The sequence below is a fragment of the Tamandua tetradactyla genome, chromosome 13, assembly GCF_023851605.1.
Source record: "Tamandua tetradactyla isolate mTamTet1 chromosome 13, mTamTet1.pri, whole genome shotgun sequence".
Taxonomy (NCBI): domain Eukaryota; kingdom Metazoa; phylum Chordata; class Mammalia; order Pilosa; family Myrmecophagidae; genus Tamandua; species Tamandua tetradactyla.
In genome coordinates this window covers 90,176,757-90,204,259 of record NC_135339.1, presented here as the reverse complement: position 1 = coordinate 90,204,259, position 27,503 = coordinate 90,176,757, and the positions used below count along the sequence as shown (strand labels likewise).

Here is a 27,503-nt window from a genome sequence, read left to right as displayed (position 1 = left end):
TTTTATAAAATAAATAGTGGTTTATTGTTTATTGTTGACCAAATTTTAATGAAATGGGAAGTGGTCTGGAATATTTGTCCTGCTCCATGCATATTACATGACTTGGATGGAGGAAGTTGCTGATCAGGTATTTTTCAATTCATGGTCAAATTGTTGTCTTTCTTCAAGGGGGAAATATAATGGACTTTTCCTGAATAAGAGAAATGAATTGATTTTTCAGCCAAATGATAAACAATAGCTCACAGATTTGGTTTATTTTAGCAGATGTTTAACACTCGTGATCAACAATTGCAAGGCAAAATGGAATATGTTTATTGCAAATGATAAGATTGTTGAAATGAAGATGAACTCCAGGCTTGGATAAAGACAATTGATCATGGGGACAATTAATCATTTGAGACGCTTGGTTCATTTACATGTGATGAAATTTACCGCATTTGTGGAAAAATAAAGTACACCATCATTCATCTTTCTTCGCTGAGAATAGTTTTTATGACAGTGTAAAGGCCAACCAGGGATTCACTCTTGTGTTCCCAGTCCCCAGAATCAGCCATAGTGTGTGCTGTGGTGGCCACTTAACTGCAGATGTGATAACCAGCTTTACCCCATGGGACCCTAAGCTCTAGGAGAGGGTTGTGTCTCTCGCACCCCTTGTTTGATCCTTTTCCTTAGCCCATAGGACAGATTTGTAAATGTTCTGGAATGAATGAACATTGAGAGGCTTCCATATGTACAAACAGTTGACGTCCCAGTCAGAAGATGCCTTCATTGAAATTTCAACCAGCAGGAGCTGAGACATCTTGGGCCAGCCTGGGCAACTGTGGGGACATTCCCCACCAGTGTTAGAAAAGGGAAAAGAATTGATGCCATCCCGTATTCATGGATTTATGTACCTTGGATTCTGGAAATTCTGAACTAACAAGTCAGGGGAGAGGAAGGAATTGGATCTAGAACCTGGGATGTGGAGACGGGTCTTTCCAATCCTTCAGTTCAGTTTTGTTGAAGTTGATGGACTTGCTGCTGTTAAGCAATGAAACAAGAAGGAAACCTTTTATTTCCATTTTTCTTGATGGTAGGTTTAAGCTATTATTTTCTCTGTTAAAACAAACATAAATACAGAATGGAATACCGACTTTACTTGCTATTGCATAGCAACAAGAATTTCCTAGAAAAAAGAAAACTGGAAAAAGCCCATTAAAAGGAGTTTAAAATTATTCCATCTAGTTACTCCTTATGGTAGCAGGGATAAGCTGGCGACTCCAGGGTTGTGTGGTAAAGTGCAAAAAGGCCCTGTGGATATGGAATTTTCCTAAAAGTCTAATAGTTCATATGAAAATTTAGCATTTTCTACATATTATATTTCTTTGAATCTATAAAATGCAGAATGACAGCACAAACATTTTGAGATAAAAAGAATTAAATAATGCTTATTGATTTTGGTTATATAACATTAAATTCTAGGTACAGGAGGATAGGTAATTAAATTCCCTTTTAATCCAAACTTTCATCAAGCTAATAAACAAAAGAAAGAATGTTTCATTTGACTTTTCATCTTGCATCTATCGACTTCAACAATAAGAATTCTAAGTCTTCAATTGCTTCACATGTGGGTAGTATGAAATCAAATATTTCTGAATCTGCATCACTCTTTCCACAGTCTTTGCTGTAGTAAAAACACTCTTTTCAAAAAACAGTGCTGGAACAATTGGACATCTATAGGCCAAACAATAAACATTGATTCATACCTCACACTACATAGAAAATTAACTCAAAGTGAATAGTCCTAATTGTAAAATCTAAAATTATAAAACTACTAGAGAAAAGTATGGAAATATCTTTGTGACCTTGGATTAGGCAAGGATTTCTTCAATATAACAAAGCATGATCCATAAAAGAAAAAAATTGATAGTTAGACTTCACAAAATTGAAAACTTCTGCTCCTTGAAGGATATCACTTGAAGAAAATGAAAAGATAAGCCTCAGGCTGGGAAGACATTTGCAAAACACATAACTGATAAGGGACTGATAACCAGAATATATAAAGAGCTCTCAAAACTCAATAATTAGCAAACAAGCACCTCCTCTTCCCCACCTTGGACAAAAGTTATAAACAAACATTTTACCAAGGAAGATACTTGAGTGGCAGATAATAATATTCTTAGTCATTAGGGAAATGCAAATTAAAATTTCCATAAGATCCATGTCACACTTCTTAGAATGACTCAAAAAAAAAAACCAATAGGTTAATATCAAATGCCGTCTACCACACCACACAGAGAAACTGGAATGCTGATAAAAAACAGTTTGGCTATTTTTTATAAAAGTAAGCATATTATTATTATTATTGGACCCAACAATTCCACCCCTGTGTATTTATCCAAAAGAAATGAAGTGTACAAAATCCTACAGGTGAATGCTACAGGTGAATGCCTATAGCAGCGTTAGTCATCACTGCCAAATCTGGAAACAACCCAAATGTCCCTCAAATCGAAAATGGATGAACACATTATGTCACATCCATAGGACGGAATGCTACTTAGTAATAAAAAGGAACAAACTGCTGCTACATGCAACGATATGAATGATTCTCAAAAACATTATTCTGATTGAAAGAAACCAAACAAACAGGTGACATATTACATGATTCCATTTATATGATGTTTTGGAAAAGGCAAAACTTTAGAAATAGAAATCAGATCAGTGGTTGCCAGGGTGAAGGATGGAAATTGGTTAGAGAGGGACTTGAGGGAACTTTGGGAGATCATGGGACTATTCTCTTGTTGATTTGGGGAGTAGTTTCATTAGTAAATGTTTGTCAAGATTTACAGACTTGTACACCTGGAAAAGGTGAATTTTTTTTTTTAATTTATTTTTTTTATTAATTAAAAAAAGAATTAACAAAACAATTAGAAATCATTCCATTCTACATGTACAATCAGTAATTCTTAATAACATCACATAGTTGCATATTCAACATTTCTTAGTACATTTGCATCGATTTAGAAAAAGAAATAAAAAGACAACAGAATAAGAATTAAAACAATAATAGAAATAAAAAAAAAAAAAAAAGGGCGGGCCGCGGTGGCTCAGCGGGCAAAGTGCTTGCCTGCTATGCCGGAGGACCTCGGTTCGATTCCCGGCCCCAGCCCATGTAACAAAAAAACGGAAAAACAAAATACAATAAAACAAGAAAATGTTTAAAAATGTTTCCCTTTCTTCCTTCCTTCTATCCTTCCTTCCTTCTCTCTGTCTTTCCTTTAAAAAAAAAAAAAAAAAAAAAAAAAAAAAAAACCTGTACCTCACATGCAGCTTCATTCAGTGTTTTAACATAATTGCATTACAATTGGGTAGTATTGTGCTGTCCATTTCTGAGTTTTTTTTTTTTAATTTTTTTATTAATCAAAAAAAAGAAAAGAAATTAACACAACATTTAGAAATCATTCCATTCTACAAATGCACTCAGTAATTCTTAGTATCATCACATAGATGTATGATCATCATTTCTTAGTACATTTGCATCAATTTAGGAAAAGAACTAGCAAAACAGCAGAAAAAAATATAGAATGTTAATATAGAGAAGAGAATTAAAATAATAATACTAATAATATATATATATATATATATAAAGGAAAAAGAAAAAAACAAAAACAAAAGATACAAACACACAAACAAACAAACAAAAAACCATATTTCAGGTGCAGCTTCATTCAGTGTTCCAACATAGTTACATTACACTTAGGTATTATTGTGCTGTCCATTTTTGAGTTTTTGTATCTAGTCCTGTTGCACAGTCTGTATCCCTTCAGCTCCAATTACCCATTATCTTACCCTGTTTCTAACTCCTGCTGGTCTCTGTTACCATTGATATATTCCAAGCTGATTCTCAAATGTCGGTTCACATCAGTGGGACCTTACAGTATTTGTCCTTTAGTTTTGGTCTAGACTCACTCAGCATAATGTTCTCTAGGTCCATCCATGTTATTACATGCTTCATAAGTTTAGTCTGTCTTAAAGCTGCATAATATTCCATCGTAGGTATACACCACAGTTTGTTTAGCCACTCGTCTGTTGATGAACATTTTGGCTGTTTCCATCTCTTTGCAATTGTAGATAATGCTGCTATAAACACTGGTGTGCAAATGTCCGTCTGTGTCTTTGCCCTTAAGTCCCTTGAGTAGATACCTAGCAGTGGTATTGCTGGGTCGTAATCCATTCTGCCATTCTATGTCTTTTGATTGGGAAATTCAGTCCATTAACTTTTAGTATTATTACTGTTTGGATAATATTTTCCTCTACCATTTTGGCTTTTGTATTATATATATCATATCTGATTTTCCTTCTTTCTACACTTTACTCCATACCTCTCTCTTCTGTCTTTTCGTATCTGACTCTAGTGCTCCCTTTAGTATTTCTTGCAGAGCTGGTCTCTTTGTCACAAATTCTCTCAGTGACTTTTTGTCTATAAATGTTTTAATTTCTCCTTCATTTTTGAAGGACAATTTTGCTGGATATAGGAGTCTTGGTTGGCAGTTTTTCTCTTTTAGTAATTTAAATATATCATCCCACTGTCTTCTAGCTTCCATGGTTTCTGCTGAGAAATCTACACATAGTCTTATTGGGTTTCCCTTGTATGTGACAGATTGTTTTTCTCTTGCTGCTTTCAAGATCCTCTCTTTCTCTTTGACCTCTGACATTCTAACTAGTAAGTGTCTTGGAGAACGCCTATTTGGGTCTATTCTCTTTGGGGTGCGCTGCACTTCTTGGATCTGTAAATTTAGGTCTTTCATAAGAGTTGGGAAATTTTCAGTGATAATTTCTTCCATTAGTTTTTCTCCTCCTTTTCCCTTCTCTTCTCCTTCTGGGACACCCACAACACGTATATTTGTGCGCTTCATATTGTCATTCAGTTCCCTGATCCCCTGCTCAAGTTTTTCCATTCTTTTCCCGATAGTTTCTGTTTCTTTTTGGAATTCAGATGTTCCATCCTCCAGTTCACTAATTGTAGCTTCTGTCTCTTTAGATCTACCATTGTAGGTATCCATTGTTTTTTCCATTTTCTCTTCTTTGTCCTTCACTCCCATAAGTTCTGTGATTTGTTTTTTCAGATTTTCTATTTCTTCTTTTTGTTCAGCCCATGTCTTCTTCATGTCCTCCCTCAATTTATTGATTTGGTTTTTGAAGAATTTTTCCATTTCTGTTCGTATATTCAGCATTAGTTGTCTCAGCTCCTGTATCTCATTTGAACTATTGGTTTGTTCCTTTGACTGGGCCATATCTTCAATTTTCCGAGCGTCATCCATTATTTTCTGCTGGTGTCTGGGCATTTGATCAGATTTCCCTGGGTGTGGGACCCAGCTGGTTGAAAGCTTTTTTTGTGAAATCTCTGGGCTCTGTTTTTCTTTTCCTGCCCAGTAGGTGGCGCTCGTGGCGCTCGTCTGTCTGCACGGCAGTCGCCCGGGAAACCGCGCGTGGAGGTGGGGGTCGCTGGCCGCCACGGCTTGGGAGAGTGCTGGTCCTAATTGCCCAGCTGGCCCGAAACGCCAAGCGTGACGGGAGGGCCCCGCTATCCAACGTTCCCAGTCAGACCGGGGAGCCACGTGTGTGGAGGGGACCCCAGTCGCCAGCCGCCCCGGCCGGGAAAACGCGCGCCCCTCGGGTAGCTCACCGCAGCAGATTCTCCCTGCCCGTTCAGCTCTTCCAGAATGGGGTACGCTGTCTTTTTGGTCTCTGTCGTGACTCCGGGAGCTGTTTCGTATTGTTTCTGTTTCTTTAGTTGCTTTTCTGGAGGAGGAACTAAGACCCGCGCGTCTTACTAAGCCGCCATCTTCTCCGGAAGTGGAAAAGGTGAATTTTGCTCTTTGCAAATTACACCGCAATAATCCCTTGGGACAATTAGAGAGGCACATCACCGAGTACAGCATGTGATTGCAGCTGGATTCTGGGCCGAACACAAAAGCAATGTTAAAATAAAAGCAGCTATCAAGGACAGCTGAGGAAGAAGTGAAAGTGATCTGTGTATTAGTTAACATTATTGTATCCATGTCAAATTCCTTGGGCGTGATAAAGGTGGTGTGGGTGTGTAAGAGAAGGCCCTTTCTTCAAAGATGCAGGCTGAAGTCTTTAGGAGTGAGTAAAATACCATGATGCTTGTAAACTTACTTTCCAATAGTCCACATCATCCAGGAAATAATGTGTTGTGTGTGTGTGTGTGTGTGTGTGTGTGTGTGTGTATGTGTAGGGGGGGCGGTGAAGGGAGTAAGAGAATGAGCAAAATGTTCACAAGTGGTGAATCTAAGCAAACTTCATTATACTATTCCTTCAATTTTTCTGTAGGTTTGAAAATTTCTGTATTAGTTAGGGTTCTCTAGAGAAACGGAATCAACAGGGAACACTTGCAAATATAAAATTTATGAAAGTGTCTCACGTGACCGTAGGAACGCAGAGTCCAAAATCCACAGGGCAGGCTGCAAATCCGATGGATGGCCTGGATGAACTCCACAGGAGAGGCTCACCAGCCAAAGCAGGAATGGAACCTGTCTCCTCTGAGTCCTCCTTAAAAGGCTTCCCATGATTGCATTTAGCATCACTAATTGCAGAAGACACTCCCCTTTGGCTGATTACAAATGGAATCAGCTGTGGATGTAGCTGACGTGATCATGACCTAATCCTATGAAATGTCCTCATTGCAACAGACAGGCCAGCGCTTGCCCAATCAGATAAACAGGTACCACAACTTGGCCAAGTTGACACCTGTCCCTAACCATGACAATTTCCAAATAAAAAGTTGGCCAAAAATGCATTAAGCCTTTTTCAGGCAACAATTACATTTGGAGACATTAATCCTACTAAAATCATTAAAAGGATTCCCCAAGATATAGGGAAAATTTACACTCTACAGTTCAAAAAGCTAAAAAATTATAAATTACCTAAATATTCAACAACACATGGCACCTGGTACAAAGTTGCTCTCAAAGTGTTTTTGAATGAGTGAACATTTGTTTAGGATAAGGGGTAAATAAATACAATGTAATAATATAATGGAATATGAAGCAAATATTAAATATATTTTGCTGAATATTTGATGACATGGACAATGCTTATATGTTAAATGAAAAATCATACAAAATCTGTATTTATGAAGCCATTTAATTAAAAAACACATCTTTTGAAAATACATGGAAAGAAAAAAACTAGAAGAAAATAAACAGAAAAGTTAGTGTCTCTAGTGATAGGATTTAGTTCTTGTTTATACTTTGCTCCATTTTCTAATTTGCTACGCTGGGTATATTCTTTTCATTTTAGTTTATTTTTGCAGCTTCAGAAAATGTGTTGGGTTTTAGCAATGCAGTGTGTTAGAAAAGAAAGGATATGTAGCCAGAAGAATTTCTTAAAACATGCCTCAGTCCATAGGTAACGGGAATGCAACAAACCCCTGATGGGTTAATTGGTTGACAGTGATTTACCTTGGTATGGCAAAGCCTCTGGACTTAAAATTCTGTTGTTCTCTCAGCACAGAAAGCATTTCCAAATATGCTTTAGTACAATGATAGCTCTGTCTACTTGTGTTACTCTTATAATGTAGAAGCAATATGAAATAAAACCTCAAAACAGACGAAGTGGGAAAAATCACATTGTTTTGTATTCCAGTGTGTTCCTGGGAGCCATGCTGGCCAACCAAGAGCTGCTCTAAGCAGCAGCGACTGTCCAGGCCCCCCACACTATTTGCTTCCACCCCCAGCTTCCTTCTGTGTAGTCCTGGAGATGTTCAGATAGTTGTAAGAACTTTTTTTTTGATATCATAAGGTTTGAGAGAGTGAGCACAAAATAGGAGAGATCCTGTGAAAAGGCCAAGGGGGAAATGTATGAAAAGGCCAAGGGGAAGATGTGTGAACATGTAGGGCACTTTGTCACAACCCTCGAGCAGAGGCTGGCCTGGCAGACGGGATCTTCACCTGGGCATGTCGAGACCAGGTTATGGAGCAGACACCCTGGGCCTCTGGCTTCAGAAAAGGCCCCGATTCCACAACCGAGGTGTGGAGGGGAGGACTGTGCAGCGCCCTGGGCAGCAGGGGTGAGAGAGAACTTCTCAGACCTAAAGGGCAGCGCCACATGCTGTTTCTGGTTTTGTGAAGCTGTGAGGTTAGGAGCAGAGGCCAAGAGCTTCCGATTTAGGAAATTGCTTTTCAAGGGAGTGTTTGGAGTGTGTTACTTTGTGGGGATTCCTTTTAATGAAGGGATTGATTACGAGAATAGAGGAGGAGCCCAGCAGCCCAGGCTCACAGCCAAGCAAGGACAGGTGGGGTGGAGGAGAGGACCTCAAACAGTTGGGGCCATCTAATAATTGATCGCCATCTCTTGATGAAACTGATACCACGAATTACTTTAGGTCTTATTATTAATGCCTCATACTGATTATATGTTAAGAGAATAAGTTGGAGAAGAACCCAGGAGCCCATCAAGAATGTTTCCAGCAAACTGTCCTTTAAAATTTTAACAAAAGTTTTATTTCTTTGAATAAAAAATATTTTTGGATGCTTTATTTTGGAGAATCACTGTGAAAGCCTGAAGTGACCTTTTGACTTACCAGTCAAAATGTTTGCCCTATATCTTATTTTAACATTAACTCTACCAAATGTCGTCAAGTCATTTATTACATTCTGAAACCGACACTTGCCCTTGAATACTGCAGTTGTAGTGCGTCAATACGTTCATGCCTGTGAATCAGTTGAGTTAAATATTAAGTGTAAAGAGTTCTACAAAGCCATGTAGTTAATAGATGTCACAATTTAATGTTGGTGCTTGGGAACCTTTTGAGAGCTTTTCTCTTCATACTTTAAATTCTTAATGATTCCTGCTCCTCTCCTATTAAAACCTTCTTAGAGAAATTAATCCTTTTATTCAAGGAATCTTCAACATCTTCCTTATTGGCTGAAAGCAAAGGCACTACAGCAAATGCTACCTCTCCCCCTCCTACCTCTCTCTCTATGTCCCCTCCCTCTCTTTTCCTTCCACCTCCTCTCCCTCTTCCCTCTCGCTGTATCTGACCTTTCCCCCTTCTCTCTCTATCACTTCTATCCAACTGTGTTCCACTGAACCAACTGAAATGAAACTTTAGAGTGGAAATTCTGTTGGTATGACCACGGTGTCAGCATGGGGAATCTGCCTGTTCTTCCATGCTAAGCTCCCAGTGCGGGGAATACCCTGTGTGTGAGAATGCACTCACGTGTGCACACATATACACGCACACATACATGCACATGCAGCGTGGGCATCCACATCACACACAAACATGCACATGGACACATATCCATACATACAAACACACACATACACACATGGACACGTGCACACAACATACATGTGCATGCATACCACATACGCATACATGTGTGCATGCACAATCTTGGATGTGGGAAACCTTAGAAGATGAGAACAGCTAAAGTTGATGTCCTTGGGTGAGACGGAGCCAGCTCTGCCAGCCTGTACATGTGGACGCCTCGGGCACATGTCCTGTCCCAGGCTCTGTATAAAAGGACCTCATGGTGGAATGAGTGTGGGAAGCACTGCACCTTGTTCAGCTTTGTTTCCCAGGTTGACTGGGTCCCATTCCTATCATCAAGCTGAACTAGCGTCACCTGGAGCACCCAGCATTGTCATCCCAGTCATCTCTAGATACAAATCAAACCAAACCTCTTGAGAACAAACCTACCTCCTGGGGAGGAAAACAAACAACAGAAACACTCCCATGGCTAAGACTCTCAAATTTGGGCAACCAAATTTGGGCAACTCTCACTCCCATCCCATGCAACCATCCCAGGGGCCAAGCAGGGCCGAGCGGGGGCTGCTGTCTCCCATTAATATACTCTCTTGCCCCCTACCCCTCAGAGGAGAGGGGGTTACTACCCCTTCCACTCTGTCTAAGGTGCTCATTTGAACCTGGCTTCAACGGGGTTCTGCATTCAGAGGTGGGCGCTCAGTGTGCTCCCCTGGAGCCTGACCTTTCCTCACCTTGAAGCTCCAACTCTGACCTCCGTGAGAAAGAGCCCAGAGTGGTGTCAGGCACAAGGGAAATGCTGGGCACATGCTCGGTGAAGGTTCCTGTCCTTCACAGCACCCAGCCCTCTTCAGTAAGGGACGTTTTGGAACAAAGCAGTGTGCCCAACTCTGGCTCCTGGTGTCACATTTGACCTGGGTGAATTTTTAGGTGGAAGACTTGAGTTCTATTTCATGCTTGCCAGATATAACTGGTTTGATTTTGTTTTGTTTTCCTATCTCTCTGTGCCTTAAAATTTGAATAAATTGTAGATAACTTAAAGATGCCCTAGAGCAAAAGTAAGTCCTTTGGAGATGCCATGTACAAATGTAAGGATAAAGTTGGGTTCCCATTCACTGGGTGCCAAAGAGGTTAGGACATTTACTGGTGGCAACAGGTCCCTATCCCAGGTTCCCCCTGCTTTAATGGAAATAAGACAACGGTCCCATTACCTGTTGATGAGCTGGGTTATATGGTTTCCCAGACTGAAATTGTGAATTTCATCATTCCCTACTCTGAAACACCCGTGCCCTCTACACTGCTGTCTGCTGATGCTCAGCAAATGGCAAGCATGTTCTTTTTTCAGACCGTTTTACTCTGCAAATGATTGAAGAGTGACAGGCCTTATGAAGTGCTGTTAATTTTTATGAAAAGAGGAAAAATGACCTTTAATAGGAATTGTGATCCCTTCATTTAAAAAGTGACAATTCGCTTACTTCCGTCAATAAAAAAGTCATCTGAGCCATTTATGAACCAGCTGGTGGCAGTGTTTTCATTAAGAAAAGATAAAGTGATCTTATGCACACTTCACTTGTGATTCATTTTACTGAAGGTTTGAGAAGAGGGATTTGAGGTCCTTCTCACTAAATCACTTAAAATGCCAACTAGAAAATGGGAAATGGCATTTTTGATGTTTCCCGAGTAAATTTTTACCATTATGAAATTACAGGAATTATGCCAGTCAAAATTAAAATGTTTGGCATCCTTTCCATCGCCAGCCCTTTTGTTAAGGCTTGCATGAATGGAAAACCTCAGGCCCAGGGCTTCACTTCTGCTGACTGGTTTACATGTTGCCCTGAGCTGAATGGGTAAGATGCGTTTTCGACAGGTTAAATGTTTCTCTGTCCTGCGAACTATCAAAGAGAAGAAAGACAGCTGTACTCAGCTTTCTGCTCTACAGTTGTCAGATGAATCCTTTCCTCACTCGCTGCCTGCAGACAGCCCACTGAGATCTGGGGAGCCGGACGTCACAGACGAGCAGAGTGCCCATGTTTTATTTCTGTCACAAAATCACGTAAAACCCCAAAGCAGCCTCCTTGCCAATGTTTCAATTCCGTTATGCCGAAAAGGATTGCCAATCAGGTCTGGGAATAATGTTGTCCTCCTACTGAAAGACACCGAAAATATCTGCAGCCTTGACCTGCCCATCTGGGATTATGATTTTACTCCTTCTCCAAGGACTGAATCCTCCCACTCGTATGGACCGCCTGCTCCATCTGGGAGGCGCGTGCTAAACCCACACAAATGGACTTGGAGTCAGAGCCCACGTCCAGGAGACACCCTGACCCCAAGGTCTGGTAGGGAAACTCTGAGCTGCACCAACTAATGTACAGACTGTATTTTCCCTTCTAATCTAAAATCCGTGCCCCTGTACTATCCTTGGGCTGAGAATTCAGGTTATTTTGTGTTCAGAGCTTTATTTCCAAGGATGTGTCTTTCTAACCGGCACGGCATATATGATGATCTCTGCCAATTAGCATTGCAAATATCCTTGCTCTCCCCACTCCCTGCAAGAGGCAACCCCCTCTGTACAGAGGGAGGCTAGGGTCACCCGCCTGGGGCTGCACAGTAAATTATAAGAACACCGAGGAAACGGGCAGATTCCATCCATGAAAGCTATTATGTATGAGTGAAATATGCTTCACTGATGTAAGTTAAGTCGGGGTATAAAACTGCCCCAGGGAGAGGGGTGGCATGGCCAACAGCAAATAGGTCTTCACATTTTCATTTGGGTTGCTACTCCAAATTTCCACACTGTTGAATCTCATAGAAGCTTGTGCAGATGACTAAATAAGTCAGTAAATGCTAAAGCAAAGATAGACACAGGTTTTAGTGCCCAGGCCATCAGGGGGATCTGAAAATTGGGGAGTCTGCAAGTTTCACCAGAGGGGGGAAGCTGCTAATGCCTTGAATTGGACCTTGGCCTGACCCAGGAAGACACTGCAGATGACATGCAAATGAGAGGGGTGTCTTCAAATGCTCAAAGGGCCAAAACATCAAAAATAGGAGCTGACTTCAATAATTCCAACTCGGTGTTAAGAAGAACTTTCTAACCATCAAATTGCTCCCCAAATGCAAGTGAGAACATTCCTAAACGTGGCATTAGAATGCTTCAAGTGCCCAGGGTCAATACTTTCCTTACATATATATATGGGTGATTTCGAGGAAGTTCTTTAACCCCTTTGACCTTCTATTTCACCTGCTCATTTTCCTTCCCAATGTCATTACGCTGGCAAAAATAAGAATCTGTGCAATGGGTCTTCATTTGAAGTGCAAGTGCCATTGGTTGAAGTGGTTGTCTATGTTAAAAAGAGGTGAAGTCGATGGCTTGCAAGACAAGGCAATTAGTAGGGAGTTAATTGTTTTGTTTATTGGATTCCTGAAACACCAGGCACTGGATTGACTGTTCACACGATCCTCTCAAGAACCTTCAAAGGCAGTGTAAGCGCCTCATCTTCTGGGAAATGAAGTTGGGGTTGAGGTGGACACAAATTGCCCATGTGAATGGCAGCCCTGAAACTTACCCCAAAGACAGAGAGCTTCTCAGGTCCCCTCCCATTCAACCTCTCTAGGGCTCTGACCCTGCCTGCGAGTCAGGAGGACGGTTGACACCTAATGGTGTCAATGGGTCATTGTCCAAGGTCTAATTCAAGGGCATTAGAATGCCCTTAGGGGGTTGTTCACAATGCAAACGGGAGGAGGAGGAGGATGGTACAAGCGTGGGCCTTCCTCTTGGCTCCCATTACCTTGTGTGAGGTGTGGTAAGATCAGAAGCAGATCGAGAAAGACAGGGGTGGCTTGAAAGACTCATTACACTCACAGTACCTGGAGAGAGGGCAATCCCCTGTGTCAGTCACCACGCAGAGAAGCAAGTGGGGCTGAGAAAGGTCTTTATTGTGGCTTCTGTGAGAAGAGTGCGAGAGTGGGGTAGGGACACACCTGTGTAAGACTGGCTGGCTTTATTTGAAAGTGACATCTCTGCAACCAGGGTTCAAATTATCTAGGAGTAACAGGTGTACAGGTTTGGGCTTGGCCACCTGGGGACACTTAGAGATGTTAGAGCATCAATTTACAGAAGCTAGGAAATGTGGTTAATTCAACACCTTATGACAAGTTTCCTCCCACTGAAAACAAATAGCATCCAAGATATCAACATTAGATTAAAGGTTGTTTGCCTCTTACTATTCCTCAGTGCTGCCTTGCTCCTCTCTGCATGAAGCAGCCAAACCTGCAAGTGTAGAAGCTTCAAGAAGATCAAAGGGTTGTCTCTCAAACTATGTTCTAAATAGCTGTAAAATTTTGCTTTAGTCTGAATTGTAAATTCTACAAACATAGCTGTGATCTCCCAAGTGCACGGCTACTGTGTGAGCAGCTGGGCAAAAGAACACTGGTGTTAATTGACTCACCTCAGACATGTCCGTCTTGGCCCAGTTGAAATTGGAAGAATTTTCCTGTGATATTCATTTGGTCTGTTAATGAATGATTGCAGGCAGTCCAAGAATGAGCTAAATCACAGCAATTAGTTCCATGAATATGGGAGGGTAAAATGTGACAACGCACACATTATAGAACAAATTGTTCACTCCGAAAATTCTGCCCTAAAGACCATCAAGGCCACGGATGAGTGAATTACTGTTTGCCAAGAAAAGAGAAATCTAAGCAGCCTCCTTTCTTTCATTCTTTTCCATGCCTCCCTCCCTCCCTCCTCCTTTCTTTACTTTCTCCTCTTTCTTCCTTCCTAGCTTCCTTCTTTCCTTCCTTCCTTTCTCCCTTCTTTCTTTCCCTCCCTCCCTTCTTTCCTTCTTCCTTCCCACCTCCCAGCCTTCCTACCTTCTTACCTTATTTTTAGCTTAATCAAACACACATGTACATCACTTAAGAAGCTGATTAATTGTACATTTCCTTATAATAACCCCAATCCTATACTTTCCTTCTCCCTATTTCCTTCTTCCCAGAGGTAATCACTTTGAACACCCTCAGCTGATTGTTTCGGTGTTCACTTCCATATCTCCAAAGAGGTGCTTGTATCACCTCTTGATTTTTCCATTTTAGATACTATATAGTTAAGTTATAATTTGGGGAGATCAATATTTGCTATTTACATGTTTAGCTATTTTCTCACTTTACAGGTGCTCCATAGAGTAAGACAACTTTTGTTTTCCTGCATAACATTTGTTTGACCTAGAATTAATTTGATCTCTTTAATTTGCCTAGTTTTCTACCTACTTGTCATTACTCCAACCACAAAAGCTTCATTAGTGGTATAATCTCCTCTTAAAACATTTGGACGTATCAGGATTTCTATTAACTTAAACTTGCTGAAGAAGCTTCTCCCAGGCCTTTTGCCCTGCTCCAACCTTACGAACTGCTCCTCATGCTTGGGGCCCAGCTGTTGCCCTCGAATCTCCCCTTACCATCATCCTCAGGGTCCCCTTCACCTCCTGCCTTGTTTATCCCCTGCCTTTGGGTCCTTTTTCCGGGTCTGTACTCAGACTGGTGACAAGTGCATCTTTCCATCGTATCCTGAGGAGTTGATAAGTAGTATATTTTGGAGACTGTTATTAACTTAATCTCCATTTCACTCTCACAATTTATTGATAGACTGGCTGGACATAGACTTCTCGATTTTTCCTTCAAAATTATAAAAATCTTTCTCCTTCAGCTTTCAGCTATCAGTGTTGTTGAGAAGTCGGAAGACATTATGAATCTGGCTCTTTTGTATGTGACCTACTTTTTCTTTGGTTCTTTGTTTCTAGAAACTTGTAGGATTTTCATTTTTGTGCTGAGTGATCTAAAATTTTAGGATATGTGCCTTGATGAAGTTTATTTTCATTATTGTGCCGCATATTTGGCACACCCTTTCAACCTGGAAACATCTTATTCATGGGAAATTTTCTTGAATTCTTTCATGATGATTTCTTTCTCTCTGTTCCATTTTTTGGGAACTACTATTATTTAAAAACTAGACCTCCGGACTGATCTTCTAACTATTTTCCCCTATTTTACACTTCTTTGTCTTTTTTTCTGCTTTCTGGGATAATTTCTTGACTTACATTCCAAGCTTTCTATTGAGTTTTGATTCTGCTACTGTGTTTTTATTTCCCAGTCACACTGTGTTGCTGTTGCTCCTTGAATGTTCCTTTGCTGTAGCATCCACAGCTTGTTTTGTGTTTTCATTATATTCCTTATCTCTGCGAGAATATTACCAGTAGTTTGTTGTTGTTGCTTTTTTTTTTTATGTTTTGTATTCTTCTTACTGTATAGATTCTCTTTCTTTCAAGTTTCTTTTATCTTTCTGTAAATGTGGGTCTCTATCTCCCATGCTATAGAGAGAGAGAGCTCTGAATATGTGGCGGTCTGCTCCTATTTCAGTTAAGGGAAGTGCACTGCTGCTGGTAGCCCTGAACACACATGCGGAGGCAATCTTCTCATTTCTGGGTGAGCTGGATGACTGCCTCGTTGGGGGACCTCCAAAGTTAATTTCCTTGGGTCTTTGTTTCTTGATGGCCAGGAACACCCAGAGAAGGGTCTCCCACTCTCCTGACTGGAAGTTAAAGTTCCAACTTGTAGGAACTTAGTGAGAGCATACAGCTGAGGAAATTTACAGCATCCAAAATGTCCACATTCTCCTCGCCCTCATTTTTCAGGTGACTCTTTCCACATTCAATAATCTCTCGCTCCGCCAATTCCCAGACAAGAAGGCTCCAGTCTTGTAGCGTGGGAAGGAGGCAGTGAGGTGGTCACACAGAATGAGAGAGGGAAACTGGGGTCTGGTTACTCCTTAAATAGACTTCTGAAGATCCTTATTTTAGTCATTCCACTTTATCCCTACTTTCAGAGCATCTAGTGACTCTAATTATTAAGTTGTTTGAGTATTATGTGGTATAAATCAACTTAATTCTAGATTTTCTCACCAGCCAGTTTAGGGTCAATTTTTCTAGGTTCTGCTAGGCCTTTTCTCTCTGCTGTTCCACTTTCAAAGTTTTGTTGCTGCCCTTTCCTCTCTGATTCTCTTCATCCTTGTGGGTTTATGCCTATTTTTAAAAACCCCTTTGTTGTTATTTTAATGGAGTTGCTGGAGGATGTAAACATAGACGTATATTTTCAATGTTTCATCTTTACCTGGAAGGCCAATGAACTTGCCCCGATTAAGTTTTTACAATCAATGTCATCAGAAATCCCTTCCTTGTGCCTACCTCAAATGTCACATACTAAAGTTTAAATCCATTTTCTCTTGTCCCATTTTCCATGAAGATGAAAGAGAGCTAATCAATGTCTTCCTTACTTACACATTTTCAAGCACTCTATTAAGCCATCATTAAACATAAATGGAAGTTACTACTCTCTCATTAAGAACCATCTTAACTTTTAATTTGTTCTTAAGTGCAGAGCCATGGTGATTCCTTGGATCTTTTCTAGCTGTACTTATTCCAGTTAGTCGTTTCTTAGAATAAAGAGAAGTGCAAGTGAGTAAATAGTTTATTAATTAATCAGGAAATGTTAATTATTCACTAGTCACTATGTTAAGTTCAAGGATTGCAATAGGGAATAAGAAAAATATGCCCTGTCCACAAGAACCTCTTCTAGTGGATTGTAAATTCTAGAGCTCATTTTCTAAACTAGCATTGAAATTTGGCTTCACCTACGTTCTTCTGACTATTTCTTCAATGTATTTGTAGTCACTTTGAAGTATTTTTTGACGTTCTCTTCTGAGCTACAATAATCCCACCGTTATCTAAATAATTTCACCAAAAAAATGACTTTGAATGATTTTTTTTTTTGAAAATTGCATTTTGGTTCCCAGCACCTGGCTATGGAAACATCACTGGGTCTCTCGGAGCATTAACTACATCATATATATCCCTGGAATTTCTGCTTCATAAATCTAATCTTTTTTCCATAGTTCTAATGGGTACCTAATGGAAGAATTGTTCTCTTTATGTTATTTTATTATATTTTGTTTTTTTTAATGTGCATGTTTTATATATCATTCATTTAGATTTGCCTGTCATTAAAAATTAGGTTATATTTATGTATTCATGAGCAACATGTTTAGGGCATGATTCTTATAAAGACATAAAATAAAAGCTGAAATATAGTTTATGAAAAAAATAAATTGCAAATGGTACCTTTTTTGCAACAGTCTCAATGACTTACATAAACTATGTAGCAACATATAAAAAGTAATATTGAAACCTAGAAAGCGTATACCTACGGGGGCTGTGTGGATGTATACGGTTGTAAAGTTGTCCAAGGATTTCCTAGCCCATGGAAGGACTTCCCCAGTCAAACATACTCACGTTAATCACAGCCTAGAATCTGAGCAAAGGCATTCTGGGGGCTTCTAACTGAAAACAACTTTTTTTCCAAAGTAGGACAGAATGCCTGTGCCCCCAGGGAGGACTATGAAAGGAAGCTGGCCCAGGGGATGGTAGAGGTGACACTGTCAACTCCTGTCACTCTGCTCACCTGCCCTGATCCAAAAAGCTGAGGGGAGGGGGTTAAACATCAAGAGCAATCAATCTTCATGACCAGATCCGGTCTACATGATACCAAAGCAACTGGCCAAGTTCATTTCTTCCAGCTTATTTGTCTTGATGTTTTGGGGTTTTGTAGACCCACTGGAAGACTCTTTGAATGAGAGACTGAGGGACAGCCCGCCCTCTAGTGGACTTCCATGGCCAGTCCCCACAGCGGGTATCATGGCAGCCTTCTCCAGGTCCCCACACAGGGGCCTTGACTCCTGTCCACAGGCGATGGGAGGCACCTGACCCTCACCTGACCAAGCATGTCTCCTGGGTGCCTGGGACTATAAGGCGATATCTAAGTGGCCAATTTCCAAGTATAGGAGAGACACTCTTATACAGTGAGAGAAGAACGAAGCCAGCAGGCAGTGAGCATGGAGGAGGGCTACCTAGATGGACAGCCAAGCAAGGCTGAGCTCTTATTTCCAGTGGTTTCTGAGTTCCAGACACATTCCTCTACCCTGACCTTTAATAACAAATACTCCTTTATTCCTGAAGCTTGTCTGTGCACGTCTTTTTTTTTTACTTGCCACCAAATGAGTCTTAAACTATACCCCCATCCCAATAAACACCATCACTTTTCCTTAGAAGAGGTTGCTGATTTTCTGTGATTCTTCCTACCCCAAACATATTAAGCCAAGAACACCCCTAGAGCCTGGCTCGCCTTTTCTTTCCCCAAAGCTCACTTCAAGCAGCGTTTCAAATTAAGGTGAAGAAAGGAAGAAAAAATGAAAGGAGAGAATCTGCTGGGATCAAAGTTGCTTTGAAATGCACAGCAAACATCTCTCTGAGCCAGCAGTGATGATGGAGTCCAACTGCCAGGTAGGTCAACCACCCTGGGAGGAGCAAGGCAGCTTCCCCTCTGGAGCCTGGAGTGGCTGAGGGGGACTCGTAGCGTTCCTTGTACTGATTTACTTGCCTAATGAGCTTGTGCAAAATCTCAATAAGCCTCTAACTTGAATGTAGCCATGTAGAGAGGGGTATTTTCCCCTCCTCCATGTCCTTTTCCTCCTTTCCTTTCTCTTTTAATGCTATAATATCTAGTAGAAGTAGCCTTCAAAAAAATCCTTGTAGACAAATAAAGTACCCTAGGGCCTCCCTTCACCAAGGGTCTCATTGCTATGCAATCACCCAAATGTTTGCCCTGATGCTGATAATGATGTATATTATAATGTGAAAAGTATTATATGCTTATGCCTATAGCCCAAGATAAGACCAAATATCTACATCTATATAATAATATATATATTTATAGAATAGGACAGAATTAATATGAGTTGATGTTTTGAATTAGTGGCTTCCTCTGCACCAAATCTCCAAAACCAACTATATTGCAACCAAAATAAAAACAACACATAACTTCAGAGGGCCGGGTTTACAGCGTCACAAGTGCTAGAATCTTAGATTTTGTGCTCACAAAGATGTGCTATAAGTGTAAACAGGATTGAGGATTAATAATAGTGCAATATGTGCTTAGTTTTCTGTGTGTAAATATTTTCTGCAAACCTGAGTGCTATCCTAACTTGTGCATACACCTTAAGCAAAGAAAATTTCACTGAAAGTAAATAAACATCCCATACAATCACTCTATATAAGAATTTTAGAACACTTGTGAGTTTTCGAAAAAATGTAGTCTAAATTTTATAACTGCTTTTCTTCTTCCCCAGCAACTGAATACCTTACTACAGAGGAGGGCAGGGAGTGGGAGAAGAATGGAACAGATTTCTCAAATCCATTTTTTAAAATTTTTGTCAATTTTTTGTTTCAACATCTGTCTCAGATCATTTTACCAGGTATGAAAACTTTCTCTTCTTTCACTAAGAGAAATTATAGTTTAGAAGTTCAAAAGCTCTTAGCAGCACTTCTCAACAGTGTTTTCTCAGTGAAAACACCCAGATGGAGGGGTCACAGGCGATTTTACAAGCTGTAGCTGGATTTTTTTTAAATGTGTGTAATCATTACAAGGAGGCCTTCATCATCAAGACCATGGTGAATGAAACCATTTGACTTGGTCCTGTGAGGAACTTCAGGTCAAATGCACCCAGGGTGCACTTACCTTCCAGGGTCCTGATGAGGAGCCCAGAACTGCCTGCTGTGGTCTGAGCCATGAAAGTCCCCAGAAGCCAAATGAATGGAAAGCCAAGTGGTGAGGCCTCTTACAAGCCACTTAGAGTCACTGCTACAAGGAGAGCATTCTTGGGACCCTCTAAATCATGAATGGAGTCTTGGTAGAATTATGAATAATCCATCTTGAATTGCATAAGATAGAATATTAGTTTAAAAAATACAAATCCTCCTATTTTAATGCCAACCCTGCTGTGTGATGCTCAAGCTATGAAATACATACACATCTCTATATCGTGGGCAGACAAGCAAGGTCACAGACCACTGTTGGCCGCAGCCAACATCAGTCTTCAGACAAGTTTATTTTCAGCCAAGTACAAAATTATGTAATAGCAAGAAAGGTGATAAAGGTTGTTTGCATGCCAAACTACACAATGCAAAAACAAGTTCCAGGAAGTAAATACTTCTAAGGCTAGGATGTTAATTTCTCTTAAGCAAGTCTCTTCCACACCTCATTGTGCTTTATCTGCATATCTCAGCTTCTATTGAAGTTCCAGATCCTGAAAGCTCAAGTCTGCATTTCCTCATAGACTTGTGTCTGCAAGCTTTAGGTTAAACATCAACCTTTTAACTCCTACAGACCACTAGGGTCAAATCACTAAATAGTGGTAAATCACTGCAAGATGGATAACAGGATTCCCCAAATGAGGGACCTAGCTTAACTTTGATGATGAGGAGGAGAAGGATGGTGGTGGTAGGGATGGCGTGCCAAGAGTGATGTTCAAGAAACGGCTAACTTTTGTTGAGTACTTCTGTGCCTCAGCTCCTACACTGAGTATGCTGTAGGCATTTGCCTCAGTTAGTCCTTACAATAAGCCTGTAAAAGAGATTCTGTTATCAAGAACATTCTATAGACTAAGAAGTTAAGTCCTAGAGAAGGAAGCAGCTCGTCCAAGGTTGGAAGCAAGGAAATGGAGAGCAGGGATTACTGCTGGAAAGGTCAGTTGCAAGATCCCATGCTCCTGGCAGGCATTGGATGGAACCCAACACATTCTGATCCCCCTGATTTTACTCATTAATCTGAGGCCAGGAGCCCAGGGACACGTGCCTGCCCATACTCGGTTTGCAGTAACATAGCTCTATTTCATAAGTAAAGTATAGGAGTACTTTTACTGCAGTCTTACAAATGTCTGTGCCTCTTTCTTGACACAGTTTGCTTCTTCTGAGATGGTAACCTTCAAGAGACATTAAAAATTGGATAATAATTTTAACCTCCCAAAAGTTATTTAAAAAAAAACTGAAGGTGGCCTTTAAAATTAATTGGTTTGGGGCGGGCCACAGTGGCTCAGCAGGCAGAGTTCTTGCCTGCCATGCCAGAGACCTGGGTTTGATTCCCAGTGCCTGCCCATGCCCCCCCAAAAAAAAATTAATTGGTTTTGAAAGTTACTAATGAAATCATAGCATCAACTGTACTACTAGTTCGTTGCAAAATCCCAATATAATGTGAAACTTCTGGGATCCTGGACAAGAATTTATGTGTTCTCAGTGACAAGTTCATGCATAATCATCTGGATATAGAACATGCTAATATCAGCTGTCAATCAGAAAACAGAGACAGTGCTTATCATGAGAACCCACCAAGTTAGTTTGCTCAAAAAGTATAGATTAATTGGTTGGTGTCCTTGGCTTATTTCTATGGATCACAGTTTCATCAACGGTAAAATGGAAATGACCTTATATGTTCTACTTAGGTCACAGAATTATAAGGATAAACTCAGATATGATGTGAAAGCTCTTTGAGGATTTTAAAAAGGCTTACCCAAATGCAAGTGATTATTTTTATGGTTATACCACAAGGTATAACAAAGGAATTTTTAAAATTCCATCCACCTCCTCATTCTCTTGCTCCTCCATTATATTGCCTATATGCATATTGGCATGAGTTTGCAACCGAAGATGCCACTGCCTTTTTTATTCTTCACCGCTCCTGATTTTTATGAGGCAGATATTCAGTGTGCATTTGAGATGCAAGGTAATTCACAGCCTCCTTTATCCACTACGCCCTGGGAGTATATTAGCATTCACTTTGACAGTCAGAGATGGAAGTTTCCCACCTAGGTAGAAGGTAACTTTATATTAATTTTGCTTGTTGAAAGCTTTATGTAATACTTCTAGTGAAACAACACCCTAAGGTAGGTTCCTTTGGCAAATGAAATGCTTGGCCAAGTTATTAGAGAACATCAAAGTCATTTTGTAGGAACGAAGACATTGGAGAAAGGGCTGGCATCTGACTTCAGCTAAAATAAAGTACAGGAAGGCCCATGGGCTCCACGCAGCAAAGGTGCCCGGAGCCTGTAGAAGAGCTTGTTTGCAAGCTGCAGAAAACTCAATGCAAGTGTATTTTAAATCAAAATGGAATTCACCAGCTTACACAAAGTAAAGGTCCAGGCTGGATGAAGCTCCAAGCCCTTGTCTTCAGGGCCTTTTATCATCCCTTATCTCTGCAACACTCACCACCATTTAATGTTGCCCCTCTTCACGGAAAAGTGACTGCCAACAGCTTGTTCTGGCCACCTCTTAGTCACCCCTTTGGTGACAGAGGATCCCTGACCCTAAATAGTATGAGATGGCTGAAAATACGACACCCGTCACTGGACACATGAGCTTGGTAGCAGTTTATTAGCCCCATAAATTCATAGCCCAGGGAGGGACACCCAGCCCCCTATGGAGGGCCACATGGGGGGCGCACTGGGGAGCAGAGTGAACTAGCAGGGGCCATGGGAGGCAGGCTCGGTAGCAACAAGAGGGTGGGGTGACCCTGGTTCTCACAGAGGATCTGAGTGGCTTGTTCAAACCATCTTGCAGGCTCGTAGGTAGGTGAAACCTGTTAGGTGGAGGACAGATGGAGTGCAGCTGGCTTGGGGAGCCTCCCCTGCTGGGTGAGGGGTCATACCTGGTGAGAGCAGTTAAGACTTCTGGGCTCTGGGAGGTGCAAAGATGTTTGACACTGTATCTTAATTTCAGTCCTTCAATCTGCTGCTCCAGATCTCACACTCCAAGATGGATGGAAAGAAGATCATTTTCCTTTCAGGTGGGTTCAGTGAAAGTGTGGGCTTGACATGCTTGTCCACACATCCTTTCCTTGGAGGGGACCTTCGTGCATTAACCACTCAAAACTTGGTCACTTGTTTGCAAAGCCCCACCAGAACTACAGGGTACAGAATGGTGGGGGGTCAGAGGAGACCCAAAGGGCAATTTTCTGTTACTGTTACGAGCAGCAGAGGTAATGGATGCTGCATGGTGTCAGACAGCAAATGGGCACTACACAGACCTGGAGAAAGCATGAGGACATCACGAGCAGGTCACATCATCACAATTTCTCGGTTTCATTTTTTTTTTTTCACATGGGCAGGCACCGGGAAAGGTCCTCTGGCATGGCAGGCGAGCATTCTTGCCTGCTGAGCCACCGTGGCCCAATTTCTCGGTTTCTAGAAAGTCCAAGTACTGAAGATTACAGTCAAAAATTATATATCTTCTGTCCTTAATGCAGAGTGCATCCCTATCCTTAGCATCATGAAAACCAGAGGACACTGCCAATTTAAAAATATAGAATAATAAAAAAAAACTTATAAAGAGCCGTAGAGATCAACCCTCCCTTCATGGGACGACATTTAAATTATTAAGAGTGCCATTATCCCAGCCTGAAGTGTTTCCCTTTGGATTTGCATTTGTGTCTGAAGCTGTCCTAAGGGCACACATCTGGGTGCCAAGAAGGTTTCTTGAGGTGATCCTTTCAAGAACAAAGAGATTAAGTTCCACCTTTTGAGGTCTGAGAGGTAATATGCTAATGGTCTTTGCCTGCTTCTAGTAATCGGTGGCTCATTGCACCCTGCTACCCAATTAAAAATAAATAACAGCGGTGGGGGGGAATGACATTTATGTCTGGTTTTTAAAATTTCATTTTAGCAGATGAAGAGCTAAAAAGTTGCAGCCTTGCTGTTTTCAATCATGGACAAGTCACAAACCAAATTTGAAGTCCTGGTTAGGTCCCTCCCAAACCAAAGCTGTGAGGGATATGGAGAAAACAGAGCCAAGAAGTTTAGAGTTAAAGGGAACTTAATGTAAACTTTCCATTTCACAGATGGGAAAACTTAGCATTGGTACAATTATTTGCTAATGGTTCTGCAGCTAATTAGGTGGTGTGCCAGGAGCAGACCCTGGGTCTCTGATCTCTGCTCCTATGATTCTTTCACAATTGATTTGCGGCCTGTACTCAAGAAGTATATGCAGGCCGTTAAAATAAGTTCAGATAAAAGCATATTTATTAGTGTTTCAGATGCCCTAGAAGGTACAAAGAAATTGCCTTTCTGAATAGCTGTTGTCAGATGAGTTTCTGATAAAAGTAGCATCTTTTAAAAATACTCAGAAACAGCTACACTTTTGGGAATAACAGTGGTATAGCCACAGGTTTGCAGAACTTCCCAACCCAGAAGATGATTGATGGAATAAAAACAACAACAGTGAGTCTATAAATGCTGAAACTAGGGCAAAATTCCAGAAATCTGGATTAAACGTTGAGGGATATTGTCTCTATACAATACAATTTGGCCTGGGTCCGGGAAAATGCTGAGAATGAAAGTGTCACTCTCTTTCTGGAGAGGATCAAGTAGTTGGTGGGAAGTGGGAGAGAAGCAGAAATGTTGTCAAAGAGCAATTGCTTCGCCTCAGATGCAGCATAATAAAATTTGCAGCATGTGACTAGGTAAAAAACCTATAAAATTCAAAAGAAAACCTTACTAACCCATCTGTGCTGGTTTGAAAGGATGTATAGACCCTAGAAAAGCCATATTTTAATCAAAATCCCATTTCATAAAGGCAGAATAATCCTTATTCAATACTGTATGTTTGAAACTGTAATCAAATCATCTCCCTGGAGATGTGATTTAGTCAAGAGTGATTGTTAAACTGGATTAGGTGACGACACGTCTCCACCCACTGGGGTGGACATTAGGGTTCTCTAGAGAAACAGAATCAACAGGAAACACTCGCAAATATAAAATTTATAAAAGTGACTCATGTAACCATGGAACTCAGAGTCCAAAATCCCCAGACTGTGAAGCTGAAGACTCTGATGGAGAGTCTGGATGAACTCCGCAGGAGAGGCTCTTGTGGATAAGTTGATAAGTTTCTGGAGTCCTATAAAAGAGGAAACACTTTGGAAAGAGAAGAGAAAAATGACATAGCCATGAGAAGCAGAGTCCACAAGCCAGCGACCTTTGGAGAGGAAGAAGGAAAACACCTCCTGGGGAGCCATGACAGGAAGCCAGAAGAGAAAGCTATCAGATGATGCCTTGCTTGCCATGTGCTCTTCCAACTGAGAGAGAAACCATGACTGTGTTCACCATGTGCTTTCTCGGATGCGAGAGAGACCCTGAATTTCATTGGCCTTCTTGAACCAAGGTATCTTTCCCTGGATACTTTTGATTGGACATTTCTATAGACTTGTTGTAATTGGGACATTATCTTGGCCTTAGAACTGTAAACTAGCAACTCATTAAATTCCCCTTTATAAAAGCCATTCTGTTTCTGGTATATTGCTTTCTGGCAGCTAGCAAACTAGAATAGCATCTAAAATCAGACAAGAACGCTAAACCCAATAGCCACCTTTCCATCTGTCATGCTCAGGTTCATGTATCAACTTGGCCAAATGGTGGTACCTGTTTGTCTGGTTAGGCAAGTGCTGGCCTGTCTATTGCAATGAGAACATTTCGTAGAATTATATCATGAGCACATCAGCTGCATCCACAGCTGATTCCATTTGTAATCAGCCAAAGGGAGTGTCTTCTGCAATGAGTGATGCTTAATCTAATCATGGGAAGCCTTTTAAGGAGGATTCAGAAGAAACAGGCTCTCTTCTCTTCCTGCTTCAGCCAGCGAGCCTCTCCTGCGGAGTTCATCCAGACTCTCCATCGGAGTCTTCAGCTTCACAGCCTGCCCTGGGAATTTTGGACTCTGAGTTCCATGGTTACATGAGTCACTTTTATAAATTTTATATTTAAGAGTGTTTCCTGTTGATTCTGTTTCTCTAGAGAACCCTAACTAATACACCATTCTTCACAGATCAACCTACGTTCCTAGTTTCAATAAAATTAGAGAGAGAGAAACAACTTAGGCATGCCATACTGCTCTTTCCATATTTATTTCAGTAAGTGGAAAGATCAAACATCCCATCTCATGTATTAGAACCTCCAGCTGAGGTTCTAATAGAAAGTGCCAGGCAGAATTAGAAATAAATTTCACGTTATTTTGGGGGTGGGGGACATAATGACAGATAAAAACATTTCTGTCCCCTCAAAAAGTGAATAAGAAAGGATAAAAAGGCAACATATGCTCTATTCTGGCAGTCATAGTAAACACTTATACTTGGCATAGAAAGCATTCAATAAATGAAAGCAAGACTTGGAGTCAAGCACAGCTGAGTTTAAGTCTTAGCTACCCTAGTTTTAAGCTGTGTGACCTTGAGCAATTTAATGAATTTCTCTATCCCTCATTGAGACAAAACTACCTGTATTATACTTTTGTTCCAAGGATTTAAGAAAAACAACTTATATGAAATGCTTAGCAAATACTTTGCATAGTAGGCACTCAAAAAATGTATAAATTATTCTGAAATTATATTTTAAAAAAAAGAAAGAAAACAAAATATCCCTAAGTGGTCCATTCTTCGAAATCAAATAAATCAGGCAATTTCTTCATATACTGAGAGAGTAAAAAGAAGCAGAGATAAAAAACTAAAGGAGATAACATTAAGCAATTAAAATAGACTTGGAAGGCTTAGAGGAAGATAATGAAGAGAAAAATAATGTCATTGCAGACTTTAAAATGTTTTTAGGAGCTGTAGGTATCAGAACAAACACTGCAGAAAACAATTTAATAGCATTCATAAAAGGATTGAAAGTCACAGATAACACAGAGACAAACAAAGAAATAAAAGAATTACAGGGAAAATGATTAGACTAGAGCCTCCTAGATGTGCAGGGGTGCACATTTCTGGGCCCACCTGTGCATCCTCAGCTGAGAAGGCTGCACTTCTCCAGTGCAAACACCCTGGGTCAGAGGCTGCAGCCACACTGCCATCTCAGCACTTAGCCACTCTAGTCCTAGGCCACATCCTCAGCCTTTTCTCCTAAAACAACACGCTGCTTGTTGTGTCTACATGCAACCAAGCATGGCTGGAGAAGCCCACACCTCCCACCAGTTCCAGGCTCAGACAAAGCAACGCCTGATGGTACAGGAGATTTAATTTTCCTGAGAGCTGCCTGGAGGGCCTGAGAAATACAACTCAGAAAGATGGAGTGAATGCTCCATGAGGAAAACTTTGATGGAAAGGAGAAAACAGATAAATTTGACCAAAGCTTTGGTAGATAAATTATTTGTAGCTCTACCTCCTCTCCAGGGAATCGTTCTTAGAAGAGCAGTTCATGCAGTCACAGCCTCCAAGCTGTGTTTTCTAATGGCCATATGATCAGCTTAGGAATGCGCAGCCTTGTGTTTGCTTCCATTTTCTCCCATCCTAGTTGTCCTGGGATTGTACTCCAGAT

At 40.8% G+C, this 27,503-nt stretch overlaps 1 long non-coding RNA gene across 2 annotated transcripts; it reads right to left on the bottom strand.

Moving 5' to 3' along the window:
• Positions 1-27,503, bottom strand: LOC143653296 (uncharacterized). Of its 2 annotated transcripts, none has more exons than XR_013161229.1 (3): positions 27,348-27,503; positions 894-1,020; positions 1-190 (listed from the first exon to the last, which is right to left on the bottom strand). It is a non-coding gene; the product is annotated as an uncharacterized LOC143653296 (long non-coding RNA). The 2 variants fall into 2 exon arrangements; XR_013161230.1 differs by having other exon boundaries at positions 955-1,020.